Source organism: Mesoplodon densirostris, chromosome 12 (genome assembly GCF_025265405.1).
Source record: "Mesoplodon densirostris isolate mMesDen1 chromosome 12, mMesDen1 primary haplotype, whole genome shotgun sequence".
NCBI lineage: Eukaryota > Metazoa > Chordata > Mammalia > Artiodactyla > Ziphiidae > Mesoplodon > Mesoplodon densirostris.
The window spans coordinates 62,201,403-62,219,472 of record NC_082672.1 but is presented as its reverse complement, the minus strand read 5'-3'; positions in this window follow the sequence as shown (position 1 = coordinate 62,219,472).

Genomic DNA, 18,070 nt, shown 5'->3' with positions numbered 1-18,070 from the left:
AGAAATACCTGCCAACTATGTATTGTTTGAAAGTTTCAGGGGAAATTAAACAACCTAATCCCACATCCAGGTCAAAGCAATCAGAAGGAAAGAAACATTTATGGTAGATAAGACATGATTGGAATTGGAAAATCTCCAGTGTAGAAATTCAGAGCACTAAATAATCAGGAGTTTATAAAACCCCTAGAAATCTCAGAAATCTTTTGGGACATTGAAATTTTTATGGAGCATGGAATAATTGCTTAGAAACATGAAATACAGAGACTGCTATTTACACCTATGTTACTTTTTTTTTTTACAACTTTATTGGAGTATAATTGCTTTACAATGGTGTGTTAGTTTCTGCTTTATAACAAAGTGAATCAATTATACATATACATATGTTCCCATATCTCTTCCCTCTTGCATCTCCCTCCCTCCCACCTTCCCTATCCCACCCCTCTGGGTGGTCAGAGAGCACCCAGCTGATCTCCCTGTGCTATGCGGCTGCTTCCCACTAGCTATCTATTTTACGTTTGGTAGTGTATATATGTCCATGCCACTCTCTCACTTTGTCACAGCTTACCCTTCCCCCTCCCCATATCCTCAAGTCCATTCTCAAGTAGGTCTGTGTCTTTATTCCTGTCTTACCCCTAGGTTCTTCATGACATTTTTTTTTCTTAGATTCCATATATATGTGTTAGCATATGGTATTTGTCTTTCGCTTTCTGACTTACTTCACTCTGTATGACAGACTCTAGGTCCATCCACCTCACTACAAATAACTCAATTTTGTTTCTTTTTATGGCTGAGTAATATTCCATTGTATATATGTGCCACATCTTCTTTATCCATTCATCTGATGATGGACACTTAGGTTGTTTCCATCTCCTGGCTATTGTAAATAGAGCTACAATGAACCTTTTGGTACATGACTCTTTTTGAATTATGGTTTTCTCAGAGTATAGGCCCAGTAGTGGGATTGCTGGGTCATATGGTAGTTCTATTTGTAGTTTTTAAGGAACCTCCATACTGTTCTCCATAGTGGCTGTACTAATTCACATTCCCACCAGCAGTGCAAGAGTGTCCCCTTTTCTCCACACCCTCTCCAGCATTTATTGTTTCTAGATTTTTTGATGATGACCATTCTGACTGGTGTGAGATGATATCTCATTGTAGTTTTGATTTGCATTTCTCTAATGATTAATGATGTTGAGCATTCTTTCATGTGTTTGTTGGCAGTCTGTATATCTTCTTTGGAGAAATGTCTATTTAGATCTTCTGCCCATCTTTGGATTAGGTTGTTTGTTTTTTTGTTATTGAGCTGCATGAGCTGCTTGTAAATTTTGGAGATTAATCCTTTGTCAGTTGCTTCATTTGCAAATATTTTCTCCCATTCTGAGGGTTGTCTTTTGGTCTTGTTTATGGTTTCCTTTGCTGTGCAAAAGCTTTGAAGTTTCATTAGGTCCCATTTGTTTATTTTTGTTTTTATTTCCATTCTCTAGGAGGTGGGTCAAAAAGTATCTTGCTGTGATTTATGTCATAGAGTGTTCTGCCTATATTTTCCTCTAAGAGTTTGATAGTTTCTAACCTTACATTTAGGTCTTTAATCCATTTTGAGCTTATTTTTGTGTATATACCTATGTTACTTTTGTTATTATACAAACATTAAAGCAATATTTAAAACCTCATAAAAATGTATTATACTCAGAATCCAACCACCCCAGAAATTCACATAGCTTTTCATCTGTTTCCTTTCATTTCTAATCCATATGTATGCATAATTTTACATAGCATAATTATAGTTGTGTGTTTTAATTTTGTACTCATTGCCAAATCACGAACACTTTAACATATTCATTATTTTATGTGTCCTTATAATGACCGTTTACTTAGCTCTTTTCTTATCGTAGATATTTGGGTGTTGGTGGATATATATATATATATATATATATATATATATATATATATATATATAAACACTTCGTTTTAAATACCTGTAGTTATCAAACATTTTTGTCCTTATTTTGGATCTTTTTCTCTTGCAGAGGAAGTAGAATTCTGGCTTGAGAGTCATTCTCTAGATACTCAGAGTATACTAGGTATGTAACTATGGAAAAGGTTCTAAATTTTCCTAGTCTTGCTTTCATCAAATGACAAATTAAAATAAAAATAGGATTTCTATTGTAGAATTGTTGAGAGGATTAATTGCAAAAATGTATAAAATTATGCAGAGCATTTATTTGGGCAAATTCCTAGAAATTAAACTATCGAGGTAAAGAATATGACTACACATATACTTTCCAAAACTGTTAGACAAGTTGTTAACTTCCAGAGTATTCAGTTGCCAAAAAAGATGAAAACCAGTCTTCAATACCTTAAACAAAAAACAACAAAGCTGAATTGATTGCTAACTTAAGGAAGGGGGAAATATATTGGTGGGGCAGAGGCTCTCAGAGCAGAGAGGACTGCTGAAGTTTTGAAGCTTGAAAAATGCTCACTCAGTCAAGCAGAAAAATATTTATGCCACCCCTTACACTCTTCTGTAGATGTAAGACATTGAAAATTATCAATTACATGCAATGAGTTATCAGTCTTTGAGGCATTTGAAATCAAAATGTTCTCTGCCTCTGCTTTCAACTAGGAGATTCAACATATTTACATGTGTTCATAATTTCAAACTACACCTTGAACTCATGTCATTTGCTATTATAAATGTACTTATTTGATCTAAATAAATTCTATGGAGCAGAGACAATGCCATCTCTGCATTCTTTAATTTTCTTGTAGGGTCTAGAGCATGTCCAGGCAGACAATGAGAAACATAAATTGATTATTAAAAGGGAAGTGAACAACCATCTGTAATAATATTAAATAACTGAGTAAGGAATTTAAATCTAAGGGTCAAGGCTTATTAACCTAAATAATAATTCATAAAAAACTGTTTTTATGAAGTTTCAGATTATTATTTAGCCTGAGAATTAATAATTTCTCTTTTTGGAAACTACTTTTTCTTTAATAATTATAAAGGACTTCTTGAGACAAATTTAAATCAATATATTTTAAAAGTAACAGACTCAACTACATAATTATCAAAAACTTCAGGATAACAGAACAAATATTATAAACAAGTAAAATGTTTTTTTAATTTGAAAACTTGGGAGATTATATTTACAAAAATTATATTAGACAAGGGCTTAATTTTATAAAATGAAGAGTGTCTACAAATTAGTTACAAAAAGAGACAATACAATAAAAGGGGCAAATAAAGTCTGAATAGTCATTTCACAAAAGGGGAAATAAAAATGACCCAGAAAAAAAAGGAAATAATGTCCAACCTTACTAAATATTTAATAAACAGGGAAATGCAATTTTGTGGTTTCATGGGATATTTTTTAATTAACATAATTTTAAATGGTTCATAACATCCATTGTTATCAAGGGTTGGTGGAAAATTAATCCTAGGTGGAAATGAGGTGAGCCTTTCTGGACATCATGATGGTGGCATTTATAAAATTTAAAGAACATATATCATTTGACCCAGTAATTCTACTTCTGGTAGTTTATTCATCAAAACCATTTGTACACACCACCAGGAAACCAGCCCAAAAATGTTTATTGTAAATTTAGAATGAGAAAGGATCAAAAACAATCAAATTAATATGGGAAGACCAAAATACATAATGGTATATTCTTACTAATTAATACTAAGCAACCATTGAAAATAATTTGGTGAATATATAATGACAGAATAGAGTATCAAAGTCAAATTATTCAGTGTAAAAAGCAAGTCTCAGAATAATGGCCTCAATTATCTAGCATATGTATATATATATCAGTATATCTGGACACATACCAGTATATATATAAAATTAATGAAAAAATTCTAGAAGGATATATACTAAACTGAGACAAAGATGTTTATCTATTGGAGAGGAAAATGGGTTGAAAAAGTGGAAAAATAAAATTGGGCATTAACTGTTTATTCCATGTATTCTTGAATTGTTTCAATTTTAATAATAAAAAATATATTACTTGTATACATTTTATTATGTCAGGGAAATATAGATATTACATAGTTAAATGTTTTCAGAGAAATTTGTTGATTATCTGTTAATAATTGGTTAGAATTTTTGAACCTTTAGTTAAATAATTAAGCCTTTGTTATGTGTTTCTGAAAATCATACTGATAGGGCTTAGCTTTGGCTGGAATCAAATCTTATGAGTAAATTAGATATCAGTTAGAAGAAAAAAATCAGGCCCTCCTCAGTAATACCACACTGAGGGTTGGAAGAGGTGGTGAGAATCTCAATCAGTATATTTGTTGGAAGGCTAATTTCTTTGATTTGAAAAATCATTTTTATTTGAAAAAGAAGTGAAAAATTAAAATTTTATTTTCTCTGCTGTGAGAGAAATTATTGCTGTGTAAATTTGTAAAATATTACAAGACTTAACCTGTATCCACCTGGTTAGAGCACTTGTATTAAATAAGAAAGAAGAAGAATGAAACCTGGTGTGAATGCAATGTCTCATTAGAAGACTGTGCCTACACCATTAATTATATGTCCTCCCCACCATCCATCTTGAATGGCTAAGTAACACAATTTCTGAGTCTCCATGCCTTGAAAAACTTAATAGCCTTCTATTCTTTTGTGAAAGTACCTCTCAAAAAGGCAGAAATGGAGATGTCCTAGTTCTTGGACATTAAAACATGCTGTAGATTCACTGCAAGTGTCTGAAACTTTCAGATACTTCAATTGTTGCTACAATTATTAATACTCAACCTGGCTTTAAATATTCCTCCTTAAAGGATACAGAAATCATTATTTTTTCCCTTAGGGGTAATGCACTAAATATTTTTTCTTCTATACAATTTTAATTTAACTACATATACAGGTTTTCAAACTTAGTGCTAGGATAGAACAGGTGTTTATTGTCTTTCTGACTCATTCTAAAGCTGTCTCTTGTGCAGTGTCAGAGGAAGCCCTTGGAACTTTGTCTTTTTTCTTCCTTGATAATACAACTTGTCGCATGTTACTCTCCAACCATTTCTAGACTCACTATTTTAGAAGTTCTTCAAAATTTAATCTTTTTGTACTCTGACTCTATTCAGGGAATCAGTACATCAGAGTGGTTATCCTTGCTTGTAAAACTGAGTCAATAATAGTACCAACTTCATTGTGTTGATTTGACAATTACACGAGATGACATATATTAATACAAGGCCCAGTGCCTAACTTACATGAAATCATTAATAAATATGAGCTGCTAGCGTTATTTTCTTTCTGTGAGTTCCTAGATACCTTCGAAAATGTCACTACAAACTGCTACACTTTGCTCCTTTTCCATTTTAAATTTTGTGTTGCTTCAGTTGCCTACCAAACACGTGTATGAAGAAAAATGAAAAAAAATGAGTAGAACATACCATGAATGACTATTTCCCAAAATTCAGCTATCGAGAATTGTACAGATAATACTTGAAAATGTGGTTTGATTTTCCTCATTTTCCAACTTGTTTTTCCCTTTCCTTCTTCTTCCTTATTTATGCTTGAAATGGCTGCTAACACTAACCAGTAAAGTTGTGCAGACTATGGGTGTGGTGATATTACACTACCCCAAATACACACACACACACACACACACACACACACACACACCTTTGTTTTGGATCATTGTTAAGCTTAATCATAATTCTTTAACCAAAAGAAGAGATCAGGCATTTGTTTCAAATTCCCATCTCTGAGGAAAAAGCTCTATCAAGACAGCTTACCTCTCATTCTACTGCTTCTTGACCTTCAGAGGAGGTATGTGGTTGTTTCATAACCTGGGGATACTTCAGGGAATCCCAGCTTCCACACATGCATTCCCTGAGTCCTCTGGGAGTCCCTCCCACAAATCTCCTGAAGAAATCAAGATTGAGAAAAGATTTCCTATTACTTTGCAGATATCACAGAAACCAAAAGAAGTCATCTTTCTCTGTTACCTTATAACAGAAATGTTCTCTCCTGTTCCCAAACAAGTAAACCATTTCTCTAATGTATGGAGAGGAATTAGGAAAGGGCAGGTGATCTAAAATTTACTAATTGCCTAAAACATGTCAGTAAATTACAATAATTATTTTTGAGTATCACCATAGTCTTACAAAGAGGTTATTATAGTCCCCATTTCTCATCTGAACAAGCCTCCAAGTCATTGGAGATTTGCCTAAGTCCCAACAGGAAATGGAGCAAAGGCAAATGATGCCATTTATCAATTGTTTGTATTTCCCTCCTGCCTCCCTACAAAATCCCCAAATTCCCTGTAATACACTGTTTTTCCTCTCTATCATTTGCATCACTTGATGTTGGAAGAAATATGAAAGTCTTTTGTTTCTGATGTTACAGTTTTTGTAACATTTTTTTCTACAAGCTTTAATAGTTTACTTGGGGTGGGAATTCTTTCCCTCTTCATCTAAATACTCAACATCATTCAAGGAAATTAAGCAAAAAAAAAGGTTTCGAGAACTTACATATCTACTATTCTTTTCCTAACAAACATTTATAAGCTGTTTCTGAAAATGAGCAAAGTGTCAGTTTTTCTGCCCCAAATAGAATGTGTCCTTCTCTGGTTTCAGCTGCATGTTGCAGTGTATTTGTTATGTGTAGGTGTGCATTCCACAGCAGAACCATCACTCACATAATAGAGGAAGATGAATTAAAGTGTAGAAGACACATAATATGGGAGAATATCTTCAGTATCTTCTCAAAAAAGCTGAAAATTATCCCTGGACTGGTGAATGGGGAAGGGTGACAGTTTGGGGGCTTATCAACACTCTGCTAGGTACTTTTGCTGATAATTTATGCTTAGTCAACTTTGTTTTGTTATTTTCTGTTTTTAGTAATTTGGACACATTTGCTTTTGATGTGAGGAAATACTTTATAATGTGTTTTGAGATACTTTAATAGAATCTGTGCTAAAATGTATGAAGTACATATCAGTCCCTATAAGCTCTCTTAAAAAATTTGTGAAACATAATCACCCTGAGCAAAGCTCTATTTGCAGACTCTTATTCTAAAAATGAAAAGCAGTCATGCAAAAAAGCATATAATTCTGTTTGGTTCAGAGCATTTTTCTTTTTATTAATATTCTTGTACATTCATGGACAGTATGGACTATTTGTGTGTGTGGTGTGTGTCAGGGGTGTGTGTATGTGCATATGTTGGGTAATGATATAAAATGTATATCTTATTGTGGGTCATAGTCAAAAAATTTAAATGCCATTTTGCCCCCAAAGAATAGCACTGAAGAAGTAGAACTCTTAAGAAACTTTTCCCAAATCTGGAAACCCAATCCTTTGCTTTAAATACGATCTTAGGGGCTTCCCTGGTGGCGCAGTGGTTGAGAGTCCGCCTGCCAGTGCAGGGGACATGGGTTCGTGCCCCGGTCCGGGAAGATCCCACATGCCGCGGAGCAGCTGGGTCCGTACCGCAAAAATAAATAAATAAATAAATAAATAAATAAATAAATAAATACGATCTTCACTCCTGTGATGCTTTACTTAAATAGCCATGAAAGTAGCTAGAAGAAGAGTACAGGATGAAGTAAAACTAAGAAAAGGAAAAGTAATGAAATCATTGCAAACACTTGAGTAGTCAGTTGATTTTTTTAATAATATGAACATATCTTAAAATTCAGTAATAAATGGTGAAAGCAGATTAGTAGGGCTCAGACCTCAATCCTACAACTTGCTGTTTGAGAAACCCTGGACAGTTATTCAAACACATGAGGCTATACATCCTCATCTATGATATGATGGTTAAATTACCTCTGTATCTTTAGACAGTTTACAGAATTAAGGTGTATAATTCATATATTGAACTTAGTGCCTCACAGGTAATAAATTTTCAACAACTATTAACTGATATTTCTACATCTCTACAGGAGGGATTACAAAGTACTAATTTATAGACAGACCGACCTAAGCTTGTTTTGTTTTGTTTTATCTGGTTTTGTATGCTTGTATAGTTTATACGCTCTTAAAATTATTTGCAAAATTAGTAGTCTCTTAAATGAAAAGTAAATTTTGATCTTTGAAGGAATATTATTTTTTGTAAGTTCTCTATGGTCTAATGTGGATAGCGATAGTTTCACTTAATTTTTTACTCTAAAAACTTGATAGTTGAACTAAATAGGAGTGATTTTTTAAAAGATTAAAGACTGATATGAAGTTCTTCTTTTTGCATGACTTCTATATAGAGAAGGCCACAAAATATCAGACTGGCAAATTTAAAAAATATATATCAGACACATGAGTTTTGGAGAGAGTTGCAAGAGAAAAATAAAGAGATGTGAACAGATAAAAAATTCATGTTTAAAATACAGTATTTTTCTGATTATAAATTAACATATGTTCATTATAAAAATGCAGTTAATACAAAAAATAAAAAGAACAATGTTAATATCTTGGTGCATGGGTTTTAAAGGTATTTTGTGCATATATACAGCTAATAGATTATTTTACTGGGATTATACCATACATAGAGTTTTATATATTTCTTTTGTCTTGTTACTACATCTTGGATGTTTTCTGTATCAACACATAAGTTAATAGCATTGTTTTAAGAGCTGATAGTATTCTATTCTTTGTTTGAATTATAATTTTAATCAATTACTTATTCAAGAACATTTACCTTATATCTAATATTTAGAGATTGTAAACAATGCTTCTATCCTTGTACAAAACTCTCTGTGTCCTTCAAATATTTCTCCTGTAGTCCCAAATGTGGCCACCAATTATTGTATGGCAACTATGTGATAATCACAGTGTTAAGAGCATTTTGTTTTAATTATAATAACCATGCAAGACACATACCAGCATCAACTCCATTTTACCAAATAGAGTAACTGAGCATTCATACACTTGAATAATTTGATAAAAGTTCAAACAAAACTAGAATTATAACCAGCACAGGCTGATTTAAAAAAAAAAAAATGTGTGTAACTATTACATATACTACTGCTCTCTTATAACATGTACATCTTAATTTTTTATAATGTTTATTAATGTTTCCAGAAATTTTAATTGATTTTTGATGAATAATCTAAATTCTGTTTTGTAGGACAACTGCAATTCATTTTGTCCCTAGTCCCTAGTGCATGGTCTATTATGGAACCTCATCAAATAGCAATGTGACACATCCACATTTCAAGGCATTTGCAAAAACAGACAAATCACACAGTTGCTGAGGAGTTTATAAAACTAGTTGCAAAGTTAAGAACTTATATGTTGCTTGGAAAAAAAGCAGGACAAGTTATTGGAAATTACTTTATCAAATGACTTTATTGACTATCACATAACATGAACGGCAGACAGTGTTGAAGAGAAACTATTATTGTCTGAGTTTGCTAGCTGATAGTTTTCTTTGCAGTTACATGAAAGCTCAGATGTGGGTAGTATAATCAGTTGTTAGCAGATGTATGGTTGATATACATGTGGGACATTTTGTTCACTGTAAGTGTGTGCTAAAAGAGAAGAGATATATCTTTAGTTACTGCTTATTATTCTTTTGAAAATCATTGTAGCCTCAGACAGTATTCTACTGGGATTAGAAATGAATAAGTGCCAGTTTTTGTGCCCCAGGCAATGGTATTTATAAGCAAATATCAGAGGTTGCATCTTAATGCCAGTACTTAAACTGCTTTGGGTCAGAGACCAGCCAGTCTAATTAATATTGACTACGGTTCAACATCAATAATAATAATAATATTGGGCACTGGGAATATAATAAGATTATGAACACTAAGTGTACTGTCTAAATATATGTGCAGCAAATGTAAAACCCTGGATTTCTCTTCTGCAGCATACTCGTTGTTGAAAGGAAAAGTACTTTTTTTTTGTAACTAACTTCACTTGTGTCATATTTTAATTAATTTATTTATTTTTGCTGTGTTGGGTCTTCATTTCTATGCGAGGGCTTTCTCCAGTTGTGGAAAGCGGAGACCACCCTTCATCACGGTGCACGGGCCTCTCACTGTCGCGGCCTCTCTTGTTGGAGAGCACAAGCTCCAGACGCGCAGGCTCAGTAGTTGTGGCTCACGGGCCTAGTTGCTCTGCGGCATGTGGGATCCTCCCAGACCAGGGCTCAAACCCGTGTCCCCTGCATTAGCAGGCAGTTTCTCAACCACTGCGCCACCAGGGAAGCCCAGAAAAGTGCTTTTGAAATGAAGGAGAGGAAACAAACATTTCTTCCCAAGACCAATATTGCCAACTCTATGATTTCAGGTGACTTCCTCAAGCAGCATATCTTAACAATATATTCAATATCTAGCATAGCCAAAACCAATTCCTCATTGCCAGAAAAATGACTTTTCTGAGATGAAGATAGTAGGATCCCTTAATAAGACCAAAAGAAAATCATGAGAAAGACCTGATCACTTATAGATTGACTTTTTCCCAAAACTTGATGATTTTCTTTGTCTCCTATCTTCTTTCTTTATCTCTGTATCACCTGAGAAATATATTGATGGTATATCATTGGGCATATTTAAAAACCACATCCATATGCTGCATTAGATCATAAAGAAATTATTTCAGAGTAAAGTACCATCAAAGAGTAAATTAGAAAGTAATTTACCCTTGACTTCCTAATAGCTGAGTGAGTTGAATCATTTAACCTTTTAGCGTTGAGCATGATATGTTGACTTAATATCTGATGAAGCACGGGAGGCTGGATCTCAGTATTCAGAACTATCTAAGAGAGCCTCTGAATGCTTGTTGTAAATCTTAATAGATATAATTGAAAGTTTAGATTTAATACTAAGAAATGAAATGTATTAGAGCCTATTTATCATTGAGTCAGAAATAGAGAGTATCACCCTTACTGCAGTTATAATTGTATTATGTTTTATTATATTTTATCTTTGTATTTTAACTGTGATAAGCATTTTAATGTATCTAAAATTGGCAATATTTTTTGCTTGCTAAGTATCCATTAAGTGGTCTGCAGATGCTGAAAGATTGATGTCATGCTTAGAAATATCTTCTTCACAGCCCTTGGATGCTATCCCAATGCTTTTTACATTCAGAAGAGAGCAAATTTTATTCCAGAGAAGTGTAAAGAATCACTTAAATGTGGCAAAGTTGTGTATAGGAGTTTGGGAACATTTGGGGGTTTTAAAGCTATAGGAGAAAAGAAATAATTATGATGATACTCTCAAACCGAAAGCTATTCTCACATTTCCCAAATAATCAGTTTACAATCAATCAATGTAAAAAATTTAGTATGACTTTTCATATGGCTCATGAGTATAAATTTTTCATATGACTTATGAACCAGATTTGATCTTTACAGCATACAGACTACATAATAAAAAAATAGAATAGAGTACAGGAACATGGAAACTTAAGACAGTTTATAAATCCTTGACACTTACCTTTTCTTGTTTTCTATATGCATCAAGACAATATTTAGATTCATGGTCCTCTTAGATCGATCAGCGAATATCTATCAAGAACTTATTAATTCAAGGCACATTCTGAGGTGTTGTAGAGATAGAAACCATGAGACGTAACTTCTTTCCTCAAAGACTTAGTAGTTTTATTTGCCTTTTATTTGTGTCCTATAGTCTTCCTTTCACATAAGTTTTCATTTGGGAGAGTACAATTATCTTAAAGTATCCCATGGTAGTCTGTTTCCCTGACAAACAGATCATTTGTCAAGGGGCATGTTTTTTTGTCAATTATCAATCGCAGCTTCCTTTTCATACTGAAACATCTAATCAAATGCCTGTTCAGGAGCTTCCCTGATCGTCCAGTGGTTAAGAATCCACCTTCCAATGCAGGGGACACGGGTTCAATCCCTGGTTGGGGAACTAAGATCCCACATGCTGTGGGGCAACTAAGCCTAGGCACCACAACTACTGAGCCCGTGTGCTCTGGAGCCTTCACGCCGCAACTAGAGAGAAGCCCGCACACTGCGATGAAGGCCCAGCACAGCCAAAAAAAAAAGGGATTTCCCTGCTGGTGCAGTGGTTAAGAATCCACTTGCCAATGCAGGGGACACGGGTTCGAGCCCTGGTCTGGGAAGATCCCACATGCCACGGAGCAACTAAGCCCGTGCACCACAACTACTGAGCCTGCACTGTAGAGTCCACAAGCCACAACTACTGAGCCTGCGCTCTAGACCCCGTGCTCTGCAACAAGAGAAAGCACCCCCAGTAAGAAGCCCACACACCTCAACGAAGACCCAACATAGCCAAAAATAAAATAAATTTTAAAAAACCTCTTCATTCAAAATGTAAAGACATTCTAATATCATTCTCCAATAAAAGCAAGGAAATGTTTAAAAAAAAAAAGATTGGGGAACCTATCAAAGGTACAAAGGAGCCAACCAAAAGACCTCCTCGTGGCCAATTCTGAGTAGCGTATAATGGAGCAATTCTATCAACAAAAGAAATACTGTAGTATCACAGTATAACCCAATGTATAAAATGAATACCCATGAGTATATACTTATATGAATAAATGATTAAATAAATGGGGGAAAAAAGACATCTCCTGTTCAGAAGAATTCCAAATAATTTATGTAGATGTTTCACCCTCAAGGAGGGAATTCATAACTCCCAACTCCTTAAGTGTGAGTTGCATGTAATGACTTCCTCCCAAACAGTACAGTATGGAGATGGGGGAAAAGGAACTTAACAGTGTTGAAACCTGATAAGCCCTACCTCCAGCTGATAAAGATTAAAAAAATAGTGGTAAGTCAAGTTGATAGACTGTATCCTTGGAACAATGTAATAAGAATGGCACTTTTGGTCATCCTCCCGAAACACTATAACCTCAGTCTAACCAGGAGAATAATATCAAACAATCCAAATCGAAGATCTTCTAATCTGACCAGTACTCCTCAATACTTTCAAGATCATTAAAAATAAGGAAAGTTTGAATAAATTGTCATAGTAAAGAATTGCCTAAAGGAACATGATGATTAAATGTAATGCGGTATCCTGGATGGGATCTTGGAACAGAAGAAGAACATTAGGTAAAAACTAAGGAAATCTGAATAAAATGTAGAATTTAGTGAATAAAAATGTATCAGTATTGGTTCAATAATTGTGACAAATGAACCATAGTAATAGGGGAAACTGGATTTGGAGTATCCAAAAGTTCTCTGTACTATCTTTGCAACATTTCTATAATTGTGAAACCATCCTGAATTTAAAAGTTTATTTAAAGAGTTATACATAATGGGCTACCGGAAGCTATAATCTAAGATCTATGGAGCATCCCAGAGACAACTAAAAGAAGGAAAATATGTCTCTGTGTGCTTATAACTGCTGAACTGTTCTCTCACTTCATTCTGTTAATGGAGATTCTACATACTTGTCTACATTCTTATTGTCTCTTTCAGTGATAAGCTACTAAAAGACACAGACCTTACCAATTTTGAATTAGTTCAGCCCTCTCTTGATTAAACAATAGGGCATCAATAGTTTTCCAATACAGAACTGGGTATTACTATATCTTTGGGGAAAATGACTTTGCAGAGAAGGAAAGAGGTATTTAAAGTCTTTAGATAAAAGAGGCAGGATAATTTTAGCAAAGGTAGAGTTTTGCTTGATTTTTATTCTTTACTCTTTCATTTATGCACTTCTATTTTTTTCCTTCATTGCATTATAAAAATAGATCTGAATGCTGACAATGAAAAATGAGAGCTTCCAAAGAAGGATATGTGAAGGAATATTCTTGGGTAACAGAGTCCAATCACCTAACGTGTTCTTTTTTAACACTTTAATGTTACCAAAAAAAAAAAAAACGTGAAATTGAAATGTCACTTCCTAAGGCAGAGAGAGAGAGAGAGAGAGAGAGAGAGAGAGAGAAACAAAAACTGTTAGCACAGATGGTTAGCAACAAGGTTGAGGACACAATTAACAGGCTGAAATTATGTCAGTGTATAGTATCTCAGCAATACAGAAGCTCTGGCAACAGCAGTCAAGACTGAGTTGGCTTCATTAATAAATTATCCTTTCACTTCCTTTCTGTCTACCTCTTATATCACTTATCCCTGTAATATACAGACATTTTTAGGTATCTGCAAATGAATTCTACTAATCAAGAAAGCCTCTCCTTTCTGCAACATGTGTTATCTCCTTTAAAGTGGAAGTTTCTCTTTCAGGAATATTTAATCTTAGTTTGAAGCATTCAGATAAAATTTCAGAGAAAAAGTGTAGCATAAATTAGACACCATTAAAGCAGAAGGCATCCTGTCAGAAAAATTCATCAATCAGTTATTGATTGCCTTTAGTGTGGAAAATGCAAATCTCAATTTAATCTCCATGTTTAAAAAAAATTGTCCAGTGTCTAGAAATTAACATTATACATGCTGGACAGCAAGACTTTGCCTTACAAGTTACTTTCACTACTGAGAATGTTCACATTCTTCATTTTACTGCTCAAATATCTAAGGTATGCTATGCATTATATACCTAAAGTCTTGACAGAAATGCAGTTACATTTGAATGATAAAAGAAATGTTTTATGTCCTATCAGGTAATAATTAAATTAAAACTTCAATCTCTGAGCAATAAAGAGCTTTTCTGGAATATACCTTTTTTTGTTTTTGTTAAATCTAGACAAACAGAGATTTTTTTGTTTGTTTCTTTGATTAGAATTAAAGACACTTTCAAAGTATCCCAAAGTTATTATATTTATGACAGGTTATCTATAATACAATATGGAAGCAATTCTTTAATCAGTTTCTTCTGAAATGTGTTTTTTCTTATTTGTTTCTATGTTTTAACAATCTTTATCCTGATGATAAACTCTAGACAAAATATATAGGCTAGTGGATCATTTTACAAAGTATTGGAAAACTACTAGTTCTAAGAGATTTTTAATTACATTTCTATGGAAAAAAAAAAGTGTTCCATGATCAAATAAGTTTCAGAGATGTTGCCTACTGTAGTCTCCTCTAAGTTTCTTTCCATTAGCATATGAAAAGTTCTAGTAAATTCTATAGAAAGAATGTCTGCCAAAAATATTATGAGATCAGTAGGAGTAAGACTGCAGAAGCAAACAGCATCCAAATTATGAAGGGTCCTTTTATGTTTCTCTGAAAAGTTTGGAACTTTTCCAAAATTTCTTTTTAGAATGACCACTTTGGCAGCAATGTGAAGGATGGATTCAAGACCTACTCAGGGAATTTTTCAGTAATCAAAAGAAAAGAAAAAACTGAGCAAAAGTAGTTATAATCATACTGAAAAGATACAAAAAGATTAAAAGTATATTAGAAAGGAGTGACAGGATTTGAAGCCAGGCTGAATGTTAGGGATTAAAATTCAAGACTGAGTCAAGTTTACGGTTTTAGTACTTAGTGGATATTGGAGCCACTTACTAAGATCAGGCACATAAAAAGGAGCATCAGAAACAGAATAAAATGGAAAATCTGTTTCCATGTGTGTTGAGTTTGAGTTACCTGCAGAATATCAAGAAAAATATTCGTAGTGTATAGTTGGGTATAGAACCATGGAATTCCAGAAAAAGACCTAAGCTACAGATACATACTAGCAAATAGATGGTAAAATGATGGGAATGGATGAAGGCACTCAGAGACAGTAGTCAGAATGTGAACTATAGGGAACACAACAGCAACAAACTAGTATTAGATAACTAAGCAGACTCTTCAGGTGGAAAAACATAAGTGAGCAGGGTCATAGAACCCAAGTGTAGGGAGACTATCGAGAAAGAGGGAGTAATTATCAACAGGACAGAAGGGTTCAGTAGGAGATATATAAAAAATATCCATTGGATTTAGTAATGAATCACTTGTTAGTGATCATAGCTGTGTTACCTGTATGAACACTACAGTTGCCCTCAAGGCAAAAACCAGATAAAAGATTAGATGGGAGATGCAGAAGTGGAGATAACAAATGTGAGCAATTTTTTACTTAGGAAGGACAGTGCCAACAAGATAGTAAATAACAGATACTTAGGTAGAGAATATGATTTTGTTCCTCCTTTATTTTATATTTAAGGTGAGAGAGGGCCAGAAAAGAGGAAAAACACAAAAAATACAGGTAAAGTGATCTTTGATTAACTCAGATTCATGAAGAAGCAGGGAGGGACGGGATCTAGAGGGATCTGTCTTTCACAATGACTAAAGGAAAAATGGTAATGATAAATATGCATGCAGATATCTTGTTAAGTTTAAATGCATAATATTGGGGGATTTCCTATCTGTCAGATTTTGTATTCTCTTTGGAGTAGAAGGCAATTTCTTCTGCTTAGAATGAAAAGAAGTTTAAACCATAGAGGCTTTAGGAAAGTTCTGAGGATTATGAAGGAACCATTCTGAGGAATGGATGAGTGACTAGGGACTTTTTTGTCAGGCTATTGAGGACCCTGAGTTAGGAACAATGGATCTGTATTGACACCACACTGTTTGGTCGAATGATTTTCTCTATAAGTGATCAGCAGTCTGAGTGCAGTAAATGAGAAAACAGTTGGATTGACCCAGGATCAAGGTGTCAAGGAGTTGAGAGTTTTTGTGAGATAATGTCTAAGTAAGGAATGGAATAGATAAGAAGAGGATGACAAAGAAATCAGAAGGTTTACAGCTCAAGCAAATTCAATAGCACATGCAGTGGAAGCAAGGAAGTGAGAAAAGTGGGGGTCTAAGAAGTTATAGGATATTTGAGTGTTAAGATTTCAGAAGTAAAGCTGTAGGTCATGGTAACTGGCCATAAGGATGATGCTTAAAGGAGCTTGCAGATGGAGGTCACTGGAGGTGACATGGTTAAGCATCCAATTGGCCATCAGGTTGGATGTGTTATCTGAATGAACACTGTAGTTGCCCTCAATTAGGGCAGGATTAGTTTAAACAAAAAAACCTGATGCTTATCTATTTTATGTGTAGTAGTGTGTATCTGTTAATCCTATACTCCTAATTTATCCCTCCCCCTTCCTTTCCCCTTTGGTAACCATAAGTTTGTTTTCTATGTCTGTGAGTCTGTTTCTGTTTTGCATATAGATTCATTTGTATTATTTCTTAGATTCCACATATAAGTGATATCAAATGACATTTATCTTTGTCTGACTTACTTCACTTAGTATAATATTCTCTAGGTCCATCCATGTTGCTGCAAATAGTAATATTTCATTCTTTTTATGGCTGAGTAGTATTCCATTATATATATACATATACATACCATATCTTCTTAAACCAGTCATCTATTGATGGGTACTTGGGTTGTTTCTATGTCTTAGCTATTGTAAATAGTGCTGTATAGCACGGTGAACTATATTCAATATCTTGTAATCAACTATAATGGAAAATAATCTGGAAAACATACATTATATATATATATATATATATATATATATATATATATATATAACTGAATTACTTTGTTGTACACCTGAAACTAGCACTATATTGTAAATCAACTATACTTCAATAATTAATTAATCAGAGCTGAGAGTCACATGCCAAAGAATTCAGAGGTTGTTAGAAAAAAAAAGCAGGAAGTGGGAAACTAGATGGTGGAGGGGAAAAAATAGAAAGTTATCCACCTGGATAGCCAGAGGATCAAATGTATAAAATTTTACCCAAAGATAGAGGATAAAAAGTAGAGGGGTACTGGGGAGAAAGGATTCTAAGGCTGATAGGGTATAGGACAATGAGGAGCCTCAAGTACAAACCTGGAACTTAAGGCAAGGGTTCCAGAGGGCATAGAGCAGAAGCAGGGTTTTGGGACAAAAGACAGGAAGGGAGTAGCAGAGCAGTGCAGGGGTAAAAGGAAAAGTAAGGGTGGATTTTCACAGGGGCTTGAATTTTATGTGGCAATCCAGGATGGCAGGGATAGGAAGCATGGTGAATTAACTCACCCCAAATTTCAGAGAGAGCTCTAGGATTATGTTACAAGCTGAGAACCCAGGAAATGTGGGGAATTTGACAGTGGTAGACCAGTTCTTGCTTGGATCCAACTCATGGCATACTATCAATATTACTTCTCCAGATCCTCGTTGTCCTCTCTAAGATCTAGCTGGTTATGATTTGACTACTTTTGTTTATTACAATTCATAACGTCCCTCTCCCTGTGTTCTAGCTTCCCC